The sequence below is a fragment of the Myodes glareolus genome, chromosome 12 (assembly GCF_982192425.1).
Source record: "Myodes glareolus chromosome 12, mMyoGla1.1, whole genome shotgun sequence".
Classification (NCBI taxonomy): domain Eukaryota; kingdom Metazoa; phylum Chordata; class Mammalia; order Rodentia; family Cricetidae; genus Myodes; species Myodes glareolus.
The window spans coordinates 38,661,196-38,682,592 of NC_142037.1; the positions used below are offsets into that span (position 1 = coordinate 38,661,196).

The window sequence follows — 21,397 nt, forward strand, 5'->3', positions numbered from 1 at the left end:
AACCGGACGCGCCCGGCAACCGAGCGCCGGGGCCAACCGCGGGAAAACGTCACTTCCGCCCGCGGCGTCACGTCCGCGAGGTTCGCGGGCCGCGGGCGTCAGGGGGAACCGGGGCGGCGGCGGCGGTGGCGGCGGCGGTGGCAGGCGAGGGCGCGGGCGGGAAGCCGCGGAGAAGCCGCGCCTGCCCGGGCCTGTCTCCGCCCGCCTCGTCCCCGTGGGCGGCGCCAGCACAGGCGGGGCGGGCCGTTCGGCGGAGCCGTGGCCTCTCGGCGAGCGCTGGACAGGGCGCGCCCCTCGGCAGGCCCGCGCGGCCGGCAAAACAAAAACAAACGTGCCGCGCCAGTCGGAGGTGGGCTCGGCCGCAGGGTGGGCGGTCCAGGGTGGAGCCATTACTGGCCTTCGGGAGACGTCCGGGTTAAGGACTGGGGAAGATGGGCACTGCGCAGGGAGTTAATGGTGCGCGGTCTGTTGATGTGAAAATAGGAGGCACGGTCCAAAGCGGGCTGGATCTTCGCGCTAGAGTAGCTTTGCAAACCAGTTTGCGAGGTGGACCTGGCATTTGAGGCCACCTTACTGTGATAATGCGCTTGGACTGGCCTCTTTGCATAATTATTTCTCAGGCACAGCCCGACCAACCAGGAGTACCAGCCTTCCACTTGGCATGTTGGAAAAGGGAGTTCGGGGAGTTCATTTGCCCACGGCACATAGCAGATGGGTGGGTGGCAGAGCACACTTGAACCCAAGGAATAGTTGACTCGCTGTGCTGCGAAAGCACAGACCGCAGAAAAGCGCATACTAGAACCGCCGCCGCTAAACGCTGGCTCAGCAACTGTGGCTCGTCTGTTTACTTTTTCACGCGTCGATCAGCATAATTTTCTCTCTCTGGCAGCCCTTATGGATGGTTGTCACACAACTGCCTGCCTGAAGTGCTGGTGATTCAAAATGCAGTTGTTCTGGTGTAAACCATCTTGGAGCAGCTGAGCAAGGATGTGTGAAGGCTCAGCAGACACGGGCCCCCTTTCAGCTGTCCCTCCTGCCTTTTTACAGGGCCAAATGTTTGTCAGGAGGGAGAGCCCGGGCCCAGATGCCGCCCCGGAGAATGAATGGAATTAAGAGAGCAGTTGTGGTCACCTTGTCCCAGATTTAGGCAAGAGCTCAGCCTGCATGAAGTCTGGGTCTGGGGGCGATGAGGGATAGACTGCAGGGAGCCTGATCAGATGATATGCAGAAGTGACCCAGTAGCAGGAGAATTAGGGCACTTGCCGGTTGATGTCACTATGGTGATTTGTGGCAAGCAACTTTTGGGGTAAGGCAGAATGACAAAAGAACCTGGATCTTCAGACACATAACAGAGCTGATGATTGGTCACCTGCTGGTTCTGGTCTCGAGTATGCTGATAGTCAGCTATTTGGTCAGGAGTCATCGTGACTAATATTTCTCTCATACGCCCCTTTCAACATACAGACCTGACCTGGTAATACAGGCCCATAATTCCAGGCTCGTAATGCTTTGAGGCTGAGACAAGAAAATCACAAGTTTAAGATCTACCTTGGCTATAGAGTTGAACTTCGACCTGGGCAACTTAGTAAGACTTTGTCTTGTAATAAAAAGTGAAAATAATCTGATGGTAGAGCGCTCGCCTAGCATGAGGAGCCCTGATTTCAATACGCAGGAATACAACACGACACCACACAAATTCACACACGTGCACGAACAAATTTCAGACATCATTGCAGCCTTAGTATCTAGTAGAGTGCTGGGCACTGATCACATGACAGCCAGGGAAAGGTTGGAGAATTCACTCTCTTCAAGAGAGCAGTTAAGACTTGTTTTATTTGAACCTACTTCTTCAATACAATTGCAAATGTGATTCCTCAAGTAACAAAAAAAATGGGTAGCTTCACTGTGAATGTGAAACCCTGTCTCAAAAAAATAAATGGGGCAGGGCTGGGGATATAGCTCAGTGGGAGAGGAGCGGGGGTGGGGAAGGTGAAGGGGTGGAGAACTAGAGATGGAGGTGGGGAAAGAATTTGAAAAAAAACATCGAAGTGTTTGTGGTAGTTTGACACATGGAAACATCCAGGAACGTGATGATTGAACACTTCATTAAACAGAATACAGAGCAATTCTCTCCAGCTTGTGTGGGATGTTGTAGGGTGAGATGGCTGTTTTTGTCACATGCCAGAGGACTGTATGACAATGAGTGAAATTGTAAAGTTCGGTTGTCTCTTGCCACTCAGAATAAGAAGGAATCTGTAAAAAGGTAAATATTTACTATTATTTTAAAAGTCCTTTTCATTTTTAATTGAGCCTGACTTTTGAAAGTCACAGCTAAATGAAGGAAGTAAAAATTTTGTCATTTATTTTGGTTCTTAGAGGTAAAAAGAAAAATAAGACTTGTGTTGCTTTGTCAGTAAAAGACACACATCTGTAATGTGTTAGTAACAGTAGTAATAGATTACACAATAGTCACAGAAATGATTCCAAAGATTAAAGCCCTAAGGGTGTTCACACTGACTTGGCTTAGAACTGGAGTCTCTCATTTATTTAGTAGGAGGCTGAGACAGAAGGATTCCAAATTCAAGGCCTGAAGGGCTCAAAGTGAGTTTACAATCAACCCAGACAACTTGGTGAGACCATGTCTCAAAATAAAAAAAAAGTAAAAAAGGATGAGGCCAGGCTGGGGGTGCAACTCAGAGCACTCCCTAGTGTGTGTGAGGGTCAGCTTCAATCCCCAGTACTGCAAAATAAAATAAAGCCAGTCTCTCGCATGTTCCTAACTTGTTCCTCTTGGCAATCACAATAAAGCCATCAAACTTGAGTAACAATTATGTATCTAAAATACAAAGATATTGGTTATGAATTTGATAACCGTTTTGAATATTTACTTTCTACCAAAATAAGCTTCACACACAAAAATTCATGAATCCGAAATGGGCTGGACTTCAAACTCAGAGATCCAATGCCTCAGAGTTTCAAATGTTGGGATTTAAACTGAGTACCACCAGGCCCAGCCAGAATTCATTTCTTTCACTGAAAAACAACTGGAATGTAGCTTTAATTCTGTGAGCCAGTTTTGGAAACAGGATGCCAATAAGAGATTAAGGATAAATTTTAAAAATAAAGCATTGCTTCCTTCCTTGTGAATCGAAGTTTACTGCCCAGGGGCTGGCGAGAGTATTAAGAGCACTGCTGCCCTTGCCAAGGACCCAGTTTCAAGTCCCAGCACCCATGTGGTGGCTCCCAACCATCTATAACTCCAGCTCTAGGGATCCAGTGTCCTTGTCTGGCCTCTGCAGGCACCAGGCATGCACATGGTACATACATAAACATACATGCAGACAAAACACCCATATACTTAAGAAGAAACTTTTTAAGTTTATTGTCTGGAATGTCTTCTGTGATTCCCTTCAAACCTTTGAAATGTTTCTGTAGTATTGGTAGCATTATTCAAATAAAATACAGAAACAATTTAGCGATGCACTGTCTTTCAAGCAGCAGGGCATCAATCCAAGCACCTAAATGTAGCTAAAGATTCTCATTTGACAAACAAGCAGTACAATTCACTTCTCATGCAATCTGCACTTATCTGTTAGACATAGTAAATAATGTTCTTTTTATCATTCTTTTCTTTCCATTGTATGTTTGCCCTAGTTATATTTATTGAAATATAATTTTATTTCTGGTTAATCTGAAAAAAAATCTAAGTTTATATTTAGTGTGTCTTTATTGTTTATTTTCATTTTATTTTCCTGGCAATTCTTTGTGATTTTCTGAGACAAGATCTCATGCTGTAGCCAGAGCTGTCCTGGAATTCACTATGTAGCCCAGTCTGGTCTCAAATTCCTGGCAATCCTCCTGCCTCAGCCTCCCAAGTGCTGGAATTATGCCCAGCTTAACAATTTGGTTTTATTTCACTTTCTAAAAGTGCCAGCTCATAACAATTGGGAGATTTAAAAGAATGAAGAGTCCATTTGCGGAGAGTCTGGGAAACAACTGACCTTTGAAGGACTTAAGCTCTCTGATGGTGGATTCAAGCCCATGAGTCACTTCCCTTATGTGTACTGCTGAGATACTGTCAGGTTCCACACAGAGACCTGCCGGGATTATCTCTGTCACTAAAGGTTAATGATGAGCTGGGATAGGGCAAAGCAATGGGAATAAAACAAAGCAAAACAAAAACCAAGCAAGAAGAACCCTTGCTGCATAGTCATGGATTCTGCAATGGTAGAGGGTGCTCAGCCAGTGGGACCCCTGCCCATCACCATGGCGAATCGTTCCCCTTCTTCGACTTCCCCTCTCCTGCCACCAATTCACACACTTTTGAAGAGAGAATATGATTGGTTCTCCTTCCAAAGTGCAGTTTTCGCCAGCATTACCAATTATGTCATTCCAGGGCTCCAGAGAAAATGAAAATGAAAAAGATAGAACCCCTATCTAAGGGCTGTCAGTCTAAGGATTTCAAGATGTGACATCAGAGCATTAAATAATGCTATGATGTTTGTAGCCTGAGGTGCCATGTAACTCCATAACTCAAATGTGCACAGAGCCAGCCAATTGATGAGGGTAGATCCACAGCTATGCTGAACAGACAGATAGGTGTATTCCCATGCCTGGCCTGGCCTTGACACATGGTATAGAATTTTAAAATATGTAAATGAATGACCTCGTTTTAACTTCATTAAAGGCTTTATCCCCAAATGCAATCACATTCTGAGGTACAAAAGAAGTTGGGATGCTAGCGTTATGAATTTGGAGGAAATATAGCTCAGCTCATAACATTTGGGGAAGTAATGTTGGCAGGACTCTAACCTCTTTAATAAAGAGGGTAAACATTTCTCCAAGCTTATAGGGAAGAAATTAAACATCCAAACATATCTAGTTGTCACATAGGCTCTAACTCATGTCTCAAGGGCACAGAGGGATAAAGCTGACAGGCAGGCTTAAAAAAAGAAGAAAGTCTTTATCATAATGTTTGTATTGGCCTCACAGTGTAACACCCTCATTGCATGCTCAGCTCTTCTCTGCCAGTGGCAAGGGCCAGGAAGGATGACCAAAGCAGCAAGCTGATGGATGACTACAATTCAAGCTGATGAAGTTACAAACTCAGAAAGAAACGGCTCCACTTCCAAGTTTTATCCTATGAAGAAAAACGGTTGCTGTCATTTCATTGTAGCCCTCAGAGTTCATATGCTGGAAACTTTATTCCCAAAACAATAATGCTGAACTGACACTTTGATATTTGCCATAGCGTTATGACAGACCAAGACAACAGTTGAGTAGGTCGATTGACAGTTTCTATAACCAAATCATGAGTTACACGTATATGTAGCCCCTGAGAAGCGCTGGGACTGAAGACACATCCCTTTTCTTACTGACTTTTAACAGCAGCCATCCTTGAGCGCACAAAACCTCTGCCAGTTCTCCCCACAGCACCACCAGCCCTACCATAAAGAAGGGGAGACAGTCGTCTCATTTACATGTGGTTTTCCTCACCAGTCCCAATGTGCGGTGAGACCTGACCCAGACAACTAGAAATAGGGTTTACAGATGGATCACACTGAGAGCTTTCCTGGCTTAGAAAAACATTCTTATTGTTTTAGATCCATCCTTTTGTGTTACAGGAAGAAAAATGTTCTGTAGTTTCCTCTATTTTATCTTACATTCTTAATAATTTGATCATCTATACATTTCTTTTTATTCATTGTTTCAGTTCACAATAGAATGGTTGCCAGTTAAAACTGGTACATCCCCCTTTTCTAATGAATACGAGCTATTAGAATCTCTTCAAAATCCCATTGTTGAACATTGTCATACTAAGGGTAATATTTACAGCATATGAAATTTGGGAGACACATTCAAGCACTACTTTTTTTTTTGAGTGAAAATCCTCGCAATTCGAAATAGTTTCTTCTTGTGGCTCAGTGGCTTTGTTCATTGACTTGGGTTGTAATATAGGAGCTTGCTTCTTTGGTCTGTTCCAGGCAAGGTGAATGGAAAGAAAAAATAATATATTTGGAGTATGGTCTAAAGACACATGGGTAATGTATTTCAGTAGTGTAGAAATTAACCACAATGATGTTAGCGGACAGTAACAGAACCTAAAATGTCAATGTATTAAAACAAAAGATCACTTTTGCTTCAAGTAAATGTCTAGTGAAAGGAATGCTAGAACTAAGTGAAGGCTTTGTTCAGCAAAGCCCTCAGGGACACAGGCACCTTGAACTCAAAACTTGGCCATCTCTAGAAGTGCCCAAGGTCCAACATGACAGTAGAATAAGAAATGTAAATTTTACTTATATATTTTATGTGTATGGGTATTTTGCCTGTAAGTAGTATATCTGCGCACCACTTGCACATCTGGTGGTCACAGAAGGCACTAGAGCCCAGGAAACTGGAGTTTAGACATTTATGAGCTGCCATGTGGGAATTGAACCCAGGTCTTCTGGAAAAGCAACCAGAGCACTGGGCAGTGATGATACATGCCTTCAATCCCAGCACTTGGGAGGCAGAGGCAGGCGGATCTCTGTGAGTTCAAGGTCAGCCTGGTCTACAAGAGCTAGTTCCAGGACAGGCTCCAAAGTCACAGAGAAATGGTGTAGGAGGTCTTTCTGTCTGTGTGTTGCTTATTCTTGGTTAATGAATAAAGAAACTGCCTTGGCCTGTTGATAGGGCAGAACTTAGGTAGGTGGGAAAGACGGAACTGGATGCTGGGAGGAAAAGGGGCGAAGTCAGAGAGACACCATGGAGCTGCCAGAGACATACGCTGGGCCACTGCTATGTGGCGATACACAAATTAGTAAAAATGGGTTAAATTAAGATGTAAGAGTTAGCCAATAAGAAGTTAGAGCTAATGGGCCAAGCAGTGTTTTAATTAATATAGTTTCTGTGTGATTATTTCGGGGCTAAGCTAGCTGGGCGGCCTGGATGAACAAGCAGGCCCTCCTTCTCCTACAGAGAAACCCTGTCTCAAAAAACAAAACAAAAAAAAAAAGAAAGAAAAATAAAAGCAACCAGAGCTCTTAACTGCCAAGCCATCTTTCTATCCCCTCAAACTCTAGTTTTTAGAGATTGCAAGCCAAGATGAGTCCCAAGCCAAGATGAGTGGGGCTCAAGGTGAGTCCCACTAACCCTTAGGATGCTCAGTGATGCCTTCTTGATGACAAGATTGCCCAGTGATTTGTTTTGAGAACCAGGATGGGATACTGGAGCTGAGTTACTCAGTAATCCTACGACAATAAAGGTCTATGCACTCTGAGTAGTAAGCAGAACTCACAGTAATATTGTGACTGCTAAGGCTTCCCACTGCAGCCAATTGGATGCAGTGTTACATGAAGGCGGTCTAGGTGGTGGCCATGATGCTGGAATAGGACAGGTCCAAGCAGAAGGGTTGTGGAGTGGGCTGAAGTCTGTTGATGGGGTTGTACACTTTCCAAGAATAAGTGGCATCTCAGAGCAAGAGCTTGTCACTGTAAAACGCGCTGTGAAAGCATTTATCTACCAATACTGTACACTTTTAATCAGTCTCTGATTTCCTGTAGCCTAAGTCTATACAACAGGCACACTCTGTCTTGGGAAGGGAAACTCCAACCAAGTCATCGTGTGGCTTAGAAAGCTTCCGGGTGCAAATGGATACCAGAGTCAGAGACGTCACTTGATCAGGTGCAGGCTGCTGTGTAAGCTGCCCAGACACTTGATCTATATAACTCAGAAGCTCTGAGGATGTCAGAGGTATCTGCTGTGGATAAGTGCTATGGGAAGGTCTTTGGTAAAATCTTATAAGAGATATACCCCTGAGGTTTAGGAACAAAGCAATTGTTTTACAGCACTGACTTTCCTTTTGAATTTATTATTAGTATTGCATGTATGTGTGTGTGCATGTGTGTATGTGTGTGTGTACACCAAGGCACGTGCGGTGGTCAGAGGACAACTCTTAGAAATTGGTTCTCTCTTTCCGTCTCGGTTCTGCAGATCAAAGTCAGGACCTCTGCTTGTGCAGTAGGAGCAAATACCTGCAGAGACATCTCCCAGGCCCCTCAGAAATTACTTCTTATTTACAAGCAGCTTCTAGGAGCAGGGGTCAAACTCTCCTGACATCCAGCACGAAACTGAAGCCCTGGGTCATACGACCTCAGAATATGAATTCTGCCAACTGCCTGACTTTGGAAGTGGGTCCTTGCCCCAGTTGAGCTGCCAAGTGAGAACTCAATCTAAACTATTGCCTTCACTGGAGCCTTGAAAGGGATCCAGACCCATAAAAATTGTGAGGTCAAAGAAAAAGTGTTGTTTAGTCTGTTTTGTGGTGGTGGTGGTGGTGGTCGTGGCGATAGTAAGATTTGTACCTAATGAAATGGTATAATCACTCTAGAAAATGGTTTGATTTTTTTTTTCCAAGACAGGGTTTCTCTGTGTAGCCCTGACTTTCCTGGAACAAGCTTTGTAGATCAAGCTGGCTTCAAACTCACAGAGATCCCCCTGCCTCTGCCTCCCTAGTGCTGCGATTAAAGGCATGCATCACTACCACCCAGCTGATTTTTAATAACATTAAGCACAATCCAATAATATGACCTTACACCCCCAAAGAACGGAAAGCAGTCAAAAAGACTCCTATGGGTGTATTCAGAACAACTTCATTACAAGTTCTTCTAAATATAAGAATGAATGAAGCCACTTCCACACCCAAGGTGGAACAGAGGAGCCCTGCAAAGTCCAGACACAGAAGCACAGGCTCCCTGCAGTGGTGCAAGGGGACACAAAATGTTGTTTCAAGAAATGGAGCTGGTTAGAGACCTGGGACTTGGGGTGTAATATATGTGCCACGTGCTGCAGGTGACGGATGCCTGTCTTAGGTGTCAAGCTGAAACCCAACAGAGAGACTGTGTTGTGCTCTGGGGAGGATGCACTCCTTCCTTCCATAGCTGCTGCGTGTCCCTTCAAGTGAAACAACCATCTCCATCCTCTGCCAGCAGGACTGTGCTCCCCCAGAGAATCTGCACATAAGAAGTGGAGGTAAGGGTTTCCTGGTGCAGTGGCTTGCAACGCTGGTGGGTCCTGAGGTGGAGAACTGGACAGACGCTAGAAGACTCCGGTGGATAGAGTCTTCAGATTGAAAGGAAGGTCTGTGGTTCTCTGGGACTTACCAAAGGTATGGTTTGGAATAATGTCAGTTTACTTTTTAGAAACTCTCTACAATTCAGATATTTTATTAAAGATGGTCTCTCCTACTTCTTAGAAGTGCCATTTAAAAATAAAAAATGAGAGAATGCCAACAAACTGCATGACCTTTATAATTTTCCTCCCAGTGCACAGGGCCTGTGAGAACAGTTGCATTCACAGAAGAACAATTTGCATATTTGTTTTTCATTGGTTTTAAAAAAGAATGTTACTGTAACAAATAGAACTCAGTTTAATGCCTCCTTAAGAGCAAATGGATAAAGAAATTCTGACATTTAATAAAATACAAAGAAAACTGCTTTAAATGGAATGAACTCTTGGAATGCCCCAAGCATGAATAAATCTAAGTAACTTGCTAAAGCAAGGAAACAATGCAAAAGGAGCATTTATTATCCATGTGAACCCATTTGTATGAAGCTTCAAGACAGACCAGCATAGCCTATGGTGAAAGAAACCGGACCAGTGGATGAGTGGAGCAGTGAGGGCAGGCATTACTTTCAAAGGGCAGTGATGGACATGCTCCATCTTTGAGGTGTTGGTCATATAGGCATATGTGTTTGCCCAAACTTTTTAAAGATTTATATTTAATTTTCGATTTGTGCGTGCGCGCGTGCGTGCACACGTGTGTGTGTGTGTGTGTGTGTGTGTGTGTGTGTGTGTGTGTGCACATGTGCAGACACCCTCAGGGATCAGAGGCATCAGATCTACTTAGATCTGGGTGGTCACAAGCACCTGATGTGGCGGTTGCTGGAACTCAAATTCTAGAAAGGCAAATACTCTTACCACTGAACCATCTTTTCTGCCCCCTTGCCCAAACCTTCAAACTATCAGATCTTGCTTCTTGCATCCTCAGCAAGTGGCATTCATAGGAATCTCCAGCACGTCTCAGGCTGAATTTTGACAGAGATGCTGAGGAAGTTCCAGCCAGTTGATCAATGAGGCGCTGCTCATATAAGCTACTCCAAAAGAGCAGTTGTAGAGACATAAACACAGAGTGACCTGGAGTGCCGGGCCTCGAAGTCAAGGCCAAGATGCCTGGAATCGGCTGAATGAGAATTAGCGTGAAAGATGAGGGAGGAGGGGACACTGCCGAGCCAGCAGACTCATACACCGATGAATTGTGACTTTTTGTTGTTGTTGTTGTTCTGTTAATATAAAAAGTTCATGAAACATGTTGAAACATGTCCCTGGCCATGGTCAGTCATATCTGGCTCCAGGATAAACTATCTCTTATCTCCTTTTTGGTGAATGTAGCATGAATAATAAAAACCCAGAGACAGATTGTGTGGTTCAAACTGAAGATGAGAAAAGCAAAGCCTCCAGCCACTGGCTCTTACCTCTACCTCAGACCGAAATGGCGATTCTGCCTCCACGAATCCTCAGACCAGGACTGAGAGCTGTCTCCTTTCATCTCATACTCCTCTCTAGTGCTGGGATTAAAGGTCTGCACCACCACCACCCAGCCTCTATGGCTAACTAGCGCGGATGCTAGGATTAAAGGTGTGTGCCACCACTGCCTGGTCTGTACAGCTGACCAGTGTGACTGGTTTACGCTCTGATCTTCAGGCGAGTTTTATTTATTAAAATACAAATACTGTAGTCCTATAGGTGAGAGTTGTGTTTCTGTGTGGACAAAGGTGAGAGACTATTTCAGGTGTCCTTCCTCGCCTCGTCTTCCTCTTTGTTTGTGATAGAGTTCCTGCTCTTTTCCACACTGCACACACCGGACTAACCGGCTCTCACGTTTCTGTGGCTTCTCCTGTCTCCGCTTCCCACTTCCCTGTAGGAGCACTTGGGTGACAGATGCTGGTACTATGCACATTTGGTTTAATATGTGAGTTCTGGGGATGCAACTTTACGTTCTCATCAATTCATGGCAAGCACTTCTTCCCACTGAGCTATCTCGCCAGGCTTTTCGCAAACTCCTTTTCTTTTCAGTAAGACACCCATATTCTCCCACTAGGTCACTGAGACCCATGTATATTTACCATTAAGAATTGTTTTTCCAGGACTAGAGAGATTGCTCAGTGGTTAAGGACACTCATTGCTCGTGTAGAGGACTTGGGTTTCATTCCCAGAACCCATCTGGAAACTTACAACTGTCTGTGACTCTATTCCATGAGATCCAATGTCCTCTTCTGACTCTTTAGGCACACATATATATGTGCAGACAAGAGCTACACACACACACACACACACACACACACACACACACACAAACACACACACAAAAAAAGAAAGGAAATCTTTAAAAAGTGCTTTTTAATATCGGTACAACCAGACTAGGGATTTGATTGATAAAATGCATACTTTGAGTGTGTACTACATGTTAATGACACATATTAATGAAGCAAATTAATATTCTGAAATAAAGGTTTATTTAATGACTTCAAACTTCAGCACTCAAAACAGACTATGTAAAAAAAAAAATCACTGTTTTTCTTTCTATATACAGACTCTATCACCCTAACTGGCAACAAGTAAAATTACTTAATATATATCAAAGAGATACATTCAATTTGTGTGATAGCAATATTGAAAAATGAAGCATCTGGTCCCCAAGGGTCTGTTGTCACCTCATCTGTCATTTAGTTACCATCTTCCTACTTAGTCCCTGTTTACTGATTTGCCCAAGAATCCAATCCACTGCTAGTGTGAGTCAGGGAAATAGTGGGGTGCTACCTAAGACCTATGTGACCCCAATTGGTCATAGAACCATCTATGTGTTTTTATGCCACACTGGGGCACACAGGACTCAGATTTACATCTACCACAAAACCTTTCTCTTTGAGGTCTGTGAAGGGTCTCAGGCTTAGGGTTCAATAGAGACACCGAGGCAGACTGTCCTCAGAGATTTATTAGATGATTTATTAACTCCATGGATATCCATACAACAGCAGTATGATGGGGACTCTGATGAGAGTTGAAACCCATGTGGCAGAGTGAGGGCCCCTTCTTAAAGTCTCAGAGGAAAGGAGACACTTGCATGAGCTCAGACCGTGTCTGACTCCTGGGCAGCAGAGACGAGGGAATTCTGGGGTGGGAACCTGTAACTCTGAGGAGGGGGTGCACATTTAGTTAAAGTGTGCCTATGACGTGGGTGGGAGCAGAGAAGCCACCAGTACTCCTCTTGACGCGGCTGGCAGGAGTATGACAGTCTGGTCTGTAACTTCCATAGCGGGAAATGAGATTGGCACCTGCCATTCTCCTAGACGCCAGGCACCTGGGGAATCTATTTACAGATGCCTAGCAGGGTGTCTCCCCCTGTAGCAGCAAGGATCCCAGAATTAGCTGTGAGGACGAGGACAGAGACGGCTGCAGGTGGGCATAACTTAAACGGCATCTTGCTGAACTTAACCTTTCCTTCCAACAGGCCTGGTGCCCGGGAGTCTGCTGCAGATTCACAGACAAGCTCTTGCTATGATGTGCCAGTAACTGGGAGGCTAGAGAGTAAGGGAGCATTGGCTTCAGGGAAGTGTGACCGGATTAAACCCTATCTCAGAATCCAGCCATTTGGGACCCCCTTGAGTCCCAGCTTGAGAACATTGAAGAATCTAGATGGCCTCTCCACCTAGTTCTGTAAATGGAGGTTTTTGTCCTGACTGCCTGGTCCCAAATAAATCACACAGAGGCTTAATATTATTTACAAATGCATGGCTGATAGCTCAGACTTGTTACTAACTAACTCTTACACTTACTTAAATTAACCTGTAATTCTTACCTATGTTTAGCCACGTGGCTCCGTACCTTTTCTCAGTCCAGCGTTCTCATCTTGCTCCTCTGCATCTGGGGGCAACTCTGGCTCCACCGTTCCTCACCCCCTCACTCTCAGTTTGACTCTCCCACCTAACCTTACCTTGTTCAGCTACTGGTCAGTCAGCCTGTATGGTAACCCAATCACAGCAACCAATCTTCACAGTGTACAAAAGGATTTTCCGCAGACGGTTCACAAACAGCTGGGCTTTCTGTCATGTTCCCTTCCCCATCGGACACACTGAGTGACCCTCTCAGCAGCCTGTACGTTTCTTGTCGCTTCCGTTGGCCACTTTCTTTTCCTCTAAAAATCATAGGATCTTTTTAGAAAACAAATTCTAAGGACTGAGATAGCTCAGTGGATAAGAACACTCTTCCAGAGGACATGGATTCGATTCCCAGCACCCACAGAGGATCCAATGGCCTCTCTGGCCTTTGCAGGCAATACACATAAATGGTGCACAGACATACATACAGGGAAAATATCCATATACACATAAATAAAAAATTAAAAAGGAAACAAACTCTAGATGTAAGTGAAAATTTAAGTAGTAATATATGGATGTGGTTGGAGAATTGCTCCAAGAGGTGTGTTCTGTGTGTGTGTGTGTGTGTGTGTGTGTGTGTGTGTGTGTGTGTGTGAATCTCCAGGTCCTTGCCTGGCTCGCAGACCATACCGTAGCATGTAGCACGTAGAGCAGGCATTGTGCTACACACACACACACACACACATACACACACACACACACACACAGAGAGAGAGAGAGAGAGAGAGAGAGAGAGAGAGAGAGAAATCACTCTTGAAACAAGGATGCCAAGAATGTCCCCTTGAATCAAGAATGCTAACTTTATTGTGTTCCAGGGCAGCTTATATAGGGTCTGCTTGACTAAATGGCCACGCCCCAACTCTCGGGGGTTTTCAGCTGCTAGCCCACCAGAAACCACTCCCCTGTCTCGTGCTCAGAACAAGCACAAGTTGTTTACAGGAAATTCAGGGTCTGGGGGTCCGCAGTCCCCAACGTGTGTGTGTGTGTGTGTGTGTGTGTGTGTGTGTGTGTGTGTGTGTGCACGTGTGCACATGCATGTGTTTTGCTGGTGTATCTATCTTGGGTGGGTCACGGGGAAGGAGAGACTGAGGTAAGGAATAGATAGCTAGCCACCCACTCCTGCAGCTGTCTGATATCTGCATGTCACACAGAAGGGAGAAACTGTCTAGCTGTCACAAATGTGATACAGCTATTGAAAGTGCATGGCATTATAAAACTACATCTGCACTTACCAGCTGGCACAGCCTGTGCTAATAACTCTCCCGGGTTTATTCTTGTTGATTTATTCATCTAATAAATATTTATCAAATCCCTATCATGTGGGTACTCAGGATCCAGAAGGAGTGTGTGTGTGTGTGTGTGTGTGTGTGTGTGTGTGTGTGTCTACGTTGCCAAGAATCAAACCTAGGTATGAGCTGCGAGGCAATGGTTAATCACTGAGCCCCCAAGGGAACCTGAATTCATGAAGTCTAGAAGGGCGAACAGGGCAGGCAGGCACTATAATTACTCAAGCTCATCATAATAAACAGTGAGGGAATGGCTACAGAGGCAGGAAAGGCATAATCTGGGAGTGCTCTCCTCGGGGAGCTCAGCAGATAAAGTCACTTAGCCACCAACACTGATAACCTGTTCAATCCCTGGGACCCACATAGTGGAAGGAAAGGAACAACTTCTATAAGTCATCCCCTGACCTCTGTGTGCATGCCCTGGAACACATGAGCCCATGGGAACACGAGCACACGCGCACATGCGTGCACACACACACACACACACACACACACACACACACCTAAATAAGTGAAAGTGTTGAAAACATACAGTAAGAGACAGGGACCTCTTCAGGTTTGGAATCAAAGCCATCCAGCAGAGATGAGGATTCCTCTGGACCACAGTGCTAGGCTACACTGATTCTAGGATGGGGGATAGAATCCTTGACTCTGCGGTGTCAGTCTTGAATACTGGAGAGATCTGGATAAAGGAAACTTGAATTGGTGTCAGTTGTCCACTCTGGTAGCTTCTATTACTGTCTAAGTAGGGAGTCACTGCTGTTGCTGGAAGAGGGTCAGTGAGTGACTTGGGAAATCAGTCACAAAACGTGTACCGCCCTCTAGCTGAATCTAGATGAGGGCTACAGAATTCTAAAGCATAAAAATATTGACAGCTTACCAGCTCTGGAAGATCACCAAACTCCTCCAAGAGGTCGGCAAGGCTCCATTGGGGGATCTGCCCACATCCATAAGAAGATAACAACCTTCCCCTTGGCCCGGGAGAGGATTGATTGATGGGATGTGTGACCTGGGCCACAGATAAGTGACAGAATCTGGGGATAGCAAATAACCCCTGGCCCCACATAGGGCTGTCAGCAATTTATCTAGTAAATCTTTTGTCAGAAGTACGGGACCTACAGATAAGTCTTTTCTAGCATAGACGCAGAACGTCTGTGTGGAGTTCAGATACGCTTGTAGATCCTCCCTAGTTTTACCCAGCTCAGCCTCTGAAGTTGGAAGGTAACTTAAGTCTTTGACAGAAGTGGGAGCTGATATCACAAAAGCCGATGTAAATGGGGGCAAATGGCACGGGCAGTCTGCTGGCCAAGAAGCAGAAGGAACGGATCCTCAGAATGTTTCTGTACTAGGACAGAAATTGACCTAATAGGACTGCAATTCTCTTGGGAGACTGGGGCAGAAGGACAACTAGTTTAATACCAGGACAGGCTTCCAAGTGACTTCGAGGCCAGGTTGTAGCTACACAGTGAGACCATTTCCAAAAAATAAAGACTCTTATTTTCCACTTTCCACAACCCATTCATTAGGTTCTATCGAATTAAGCTCATTAACACCTGACTTTTAGAAAAGAAATCTGTTTAGTGGGCATTTGGATCAAACTCAATGTCGAGAAAAGAAAAGAGAGATGGCTGTCCTTCAAACTTCTCCTTTCTCCTGGCAGTAGACCTACAACATGACCTTCCATCGGCACCTGTTATTAGGCAGGACTTGCAAGGAGTAAGAGCAGGTTTCAAAGTATCATATGTGCAGACTAGATAGAAACCACCACAGGCCATTCTTGCTGTAGTCCTGGGTGTGGTCACCATGACGAAACAGCTTCCTTTTATTCTACTACCCTACGGCCACTTCGTTCAGTGTGTGTGTGTGTGTGTGTGTGTGTGTGTGTGTGTGTGTGTGGCGGGGGAGTATTCAATTTAGGGAAGCAAGGTTTGACAATAAACTACGAGAAGTCAGCACACTTCACTTCACTTGCTCAAGGGACCAAGACGAAATGATCTCTTAGCTACTGCACCTTTAAGGCACACATGAACTAAGCTTTAGGGCATCTCTTTTCAAGGAAGTTAAATAAGCTAATATTCACTTTCCTTTTTCAATTTTATGATTAGGTCATCGTAAAAAAGAAGTTCATCTATGTGGATAATATTTAATGTGTAGGTTCTCTTTTAATCCTCGTGGATTTATTTCTTCGGGGGTAGTTTTGAACCAGAGTCTCACTGTGTAGTCCAGGATGACCTTGAGCTCACGATCCTCCTGTTCCAGCCTCCCAAGTACTGGAATCACAAGCACGTGTCACTGTCACACACTTAAGGATAGTCATTACCAGATAGCCTTTTTATCGATGTGATATCTGAGATATTTAGGTGGCAAAAGATGTTGCTTAGGGTCACGAACATAGCAACTATTCAAGAAGAAATTTGAGCTGTTGTTAACTCAGCCCCCCTCACACTGCTGTTCCGATAGTGAGGATGGTCAACAAGAGGAAGTAAACACAGGATGTTTGTGGAGAGCTGAATGTGAAGGTCGGCTTTGCTTGTTAACCTGATACAACCAAGAACCACTAGGCTACAGTGGGTTCGCCTGTGGGCATGTCTTTGGGAGGTTGTCCTAATAAAAGTTAAGGCCCAGCTCAGGGTAGGCAGCACCATTCCCTAGGACAGGTGGCCTGCACTATGGTGAACTGGAGAAATTGAGCCGAGTAAGCCAATGAAAATGCATGGGTGGATTTCCGCTTGCTCTTGACCATGGATGTAGCATGGCCAGCTTTCTCCAGCTCATGATTTCCTGGTGGGCAAGAACAACAACCTGGAACCATGAGTTAAAATTCAACTTTCTCCCCTAGATGATTTTGGGGGAGGGTAGGGTATTTTATCACAGCAACAGAAATGAAATGAGAACACAGGATGGACGGCTTTGAGGTAATTTGCATGTATTCCAGCAAGTCTTAAACAATCCTGAGCTGGCATTCCTCAACTACTTTAGTGTCAGAATCCTTTTATGTTAATCTTAAGCATTATGGAGGGCTCTAGACATTTTTTGTAAATTACAGCTATAAAATTTAGTTTCTTAGAAATTAAAATTATAAAAAATTAAAATATGTATTTATTGGTTTTATTTAAAATGCATGCTTGTTACACATGAACAAAAGTGGTCCAGTTTTATGATTAATTTTAAAAAATTAAACAATTCAGTAAGGAGTTACTGGAATTGTAGTTTAGGAAGTTTCTGGACAGAATGTGGCTGGATTGTCCGATCTGCTTCCACATTCAATGAGTTACAGTTCTACCAGTCATGGCTCTGGAAAATTCCACTGTGTATTCAAGAGAATAAAAAGGAGACAGGGAAGTAGCGAAGAGTAGTTTTTGTTGTGTAAAATGATACCGGCCTGTGATCAGCACTCCAGGCAAGAGGATGAGGAGTTCAACATCATCCTCAGCGACATAGAAAGTTTGAAGTCAGCCTGGGCTACATGAGTCACTGTACAAAAATAAACAAATAAATAAAATTTAAAAATCCAAACATGAAACCGTTTTTACTTCATTGATTTCCTGAAAAATCCCAGAAGAGTTCCAGAAACCTCAGCTCACACACTGAGAACCACTGCCCGGGCTTGCAATGGACATGGCAGAAAACAATAATTTTCATAAGAGCATTGAGCGTATGGGGGACTTGAGGAGTCTGTTAGCCCTGGAAATGCTGCCTAAGCCAGACAACAGAAGAGTGGAAAACAAAGGGCCAATCTCTCCTGCTTTCAACCCAACCTGGAACCCAGGCTACTGGGACTCAAGTGATGGGACTCAAGCTTTCGTGGTTCTCATTTCTACTCTGCCGCTGTAAAATGGCAGTGGCGATGAACTTTATCACCGGGACATGAAGTGCTGTGAGCTCTGCCTTGATGTGAAGTCAAGACGCATCCAGTCCAGCAGCCCAGGATGGTCAATGGGCTGCATGTCTAAATAACGGGGAACCTAATGTTGTCAGGTCAGTGGGATTTAAACTAAGAAGAGGACAAAGATGAGACATAGGCCCCTTGCAATCTGTCTCCTCGTGGCTCCTCTTCAGGGCTTAGTGTCTTCTTATGTGACCAACCACTGGAATCAACGTCTACATTTTTATATTACTTAAATGACACTTAATCCAGCTTCCTACCTAGTAAGTCAATCTAGTTGGTTTTGGCAGGGAGGGAGGCAAGTATTTAGTATGCAGAATTTGAATTAGAAGTCAAAGGGAGGTAAAGAACTTTGTTTTTCCTTCCAAGAAGGCAATAAACAGATTTGCAACATTATTTCTTCTCAATTTTAATGGTTGCCTAATGAAGACATTTATAACAGAAACAAATCAATTTTATAATTTTGTGTTTGCTTTTTATTTTGCAGATAACTTCAATATAATCAAGATGGCCTAGCTTTATACTGCTTTCTGTATCACAGATCTGTCATTTAAAATAAATCTTAATAGAATAAAGATGATATTATGTACTATACTGGTTTTTAATCCGAACAAAGCTTGATATGTTTTCCTAAACTTTAAGTCTAAATGATAGTCATAAAAATTATGTGTATTATAGGTATTTTGTCTGAATGTATGTCTGTGTACCTTGTGAGTGCCTGGGGCCTCAGAAACCAGCAGAGGATGTTGGTTCCCCTGGAACTGGAGTTATAGATGCTTGTGGCCTGCCACTTGGGAGCTGGGAATCAAACCTGAGTCTTCTCAAAGAGTAGCCAGTGTTCTTAATGGCCGAGGCAACTCTCCAGCTCATCTGACAACCCTCCTTTTTTCTTTTTGTTTGTTTGTTTGTTTTTTTGAGATAGAGTCTCACTGTATAGCTAGCCTTAGATCAGTGGTTCTCCATCTTTCTAATGCTGCCACCCTTTAATACAGTTCCTCATGTCGTGGTGACCTCCAACCATAAAATTATTTCATTGCTACTTCATAACTGTCATTTTGCTACTGTCACGAATCATAACGGAAATGAGTTTCCGGTGGCCTCAGCTGACTCCTGTGAAGGGTTTTTGACCCCCAAAGGGGTTGTAACTCACGCATGGAGAGCCACTGATGTAGATCAGCCCTGCCTCTGCCTCCCAAATGCTGCAATGAAAGGAATGCCCCTCAGCTCCCTCAAAATCATTCTTAAAATATAGTCTCAGATCAGAAAGGGCAGGAAATGCTAGAAATATTAGAGATGCGAATTCCAAGACCCCACAAAAGATCCATGGCGATGCACGCTCCGGAAGCAGCATCAAGGGGACAGCTGTGAGTTTGAGGCTAGCCTGGTCTACACAGGGGGTTCCAGGCTTTCCAGGGCTGCACAATGAGACACTGTCTCAGAAGAGCAAAGCAAGCAAACAAAAACCCCAAACAAAAACACGTTGCGTATCAGTTGTGGGGACCAGTGATTGGGGAGGGTCTCACACGCCCCACTCCTGGCTGCTGAGCTAACAGCAGTTGACGGCTGCCAGGGAAGAGTCATTTGGGGGCTGGGGATGGGTGGGTAGCCGCTGGTAGGTTGCCTATGCCCCAGTGGGTAGCTCCACACCCATACAGATGGTACCAATTTGAATCAGTGGGTTATTGTAATTCTCTTTCATTTAAAAGGAAGAGGACACTAAGTTGGGGAAGGGACATGCTATGGAGGGGTACCTATGTAAAGTTGGTGTAGATATAATCAAAATACATTGTATACATGCATGGAATACTCAAAGAGGGCTGCAGAGATGGTTCAGTGATTAAAGCCCCTGGCTGTTTTTCCAGAGGACCTGGGTTTGATTGTCAGCACACAGGGTAGCTCACAATAGTCTTTAACTCTAGTTCCGCTAATTAGGTACACAAGTGGTACACAGACATATATGTAGGCAAAACACCCATACACAGAGATAAAAAAAATCTAAAAAGAAATTCTCAAATAATTAAAACTATTTCGCTTTATATATACATACACATGTGTATATACGTATGTGTGTATGTATATATGTATGTATACATATATGTATACATATGTGTGTATGTATATATTTATGTACATATGGACACACAGTGAGCGAGCGAGAGAGAGGGAGTATGAATTAGAAACTTCAGGCATGCTAGAGACTTTTTGTCAACATGACAAGAGAACTTCAACTGAGAAGTGCCTCCATCATACTGGTCTGTAGGCAAATCTGTGGGACATTTTCTTGATTAATAATTAATGTATGTGGGGTGTTACACTGGGGATGGTGCCACCTGGGACAGGTGGTTCTGCGGCAGATCTCTGTGAGTTCGAGGCCAGCCTGGTCTAGAAGAGCTAGTTCCAGGACAGGCTCTAAAGCTACAGAGGAACCCTGTCACAAAACAACAAAACAACAACAAAACTTTTAAAAGGAAACAAAGTCAGGTATAGATTTCAGAAAACTTGAGGGTAATTGTGTGTTTAGTGATATTAAATTACTATTGTCTGGCTTTTAGTTTCTCAGATTTGTTTTATTATTATCTTAGGTATACACGTATGTCTCTCTGTGCGCGGTTGCTCACCCAGGCCGGGCGCAGGTGTTGGGTCCTATGGAGTTGGGGTACTGACATCTGAACTTCGATCCTCTGGAAGAGCAGCCAGAGCTCTTAACCACCAAGTCATCTCTCCAGCCATTGTCTATGTTTTTGGTGTAATGTAGTATTGTTTTATTTAAAATCTTAGCATTTATGGGCAAATACAAGGATAAAAGAGCTTAAAGAGCAGAGTTTGGTTTGATGTTCTCAGTAGAGGGGGACAGAGATAGAACTGGTTGAGTTGATAGTCATTGAAGTTGGTTGATGGTTATGTTTGAGTTTCTTTTCCCTCAACCCACCCAATACAGTATGTGTGTGTGTGTGTGTGTGTGTGTAATATATATATATATATATATTACACACACACACACACATATATATATATGTATACTAAATGTATTGCACAGTCTACATAATAAAATAAATAGATAAAACTTGACATCATTATGCTGGGCTTACAAGTAGGAATGACAGAGAACCGTGTGTGTGTGTGTGTGTGTGTGTGTGTGTGTGTGTGTAATTCAGATATATACTACTGTTTTTCTATATTTCAGATATGGGTGGCATCTGATCCCTTAAAAATTTATTTTTATGCATATAGATGTTTTACCTGCATGTATG

General features: G+C 44.0%; 1 long non-coding RNA gene across 1 annotated transcript; it reads left to right on the plus strand.

Moving 5' to 3' along the window:
• The first annotated feature begins 39 nt into the window (after positions 1 to 39).
• Positions 40 to 18,721, plus strand: LOC125392363 (uncharacterized). Its single transcript, XR_007229470.3, has 3 exons — positions 40 to 349; positions 8,970 to 9,145; positions 18,634 to 18,721. It is a non-coding gene; the product is annotated as an uncharacterized LOC125392363 (long non-coding RNA).
• Positions 18,722 to 21,397: the final 2,676 nt, after the last annotated feature.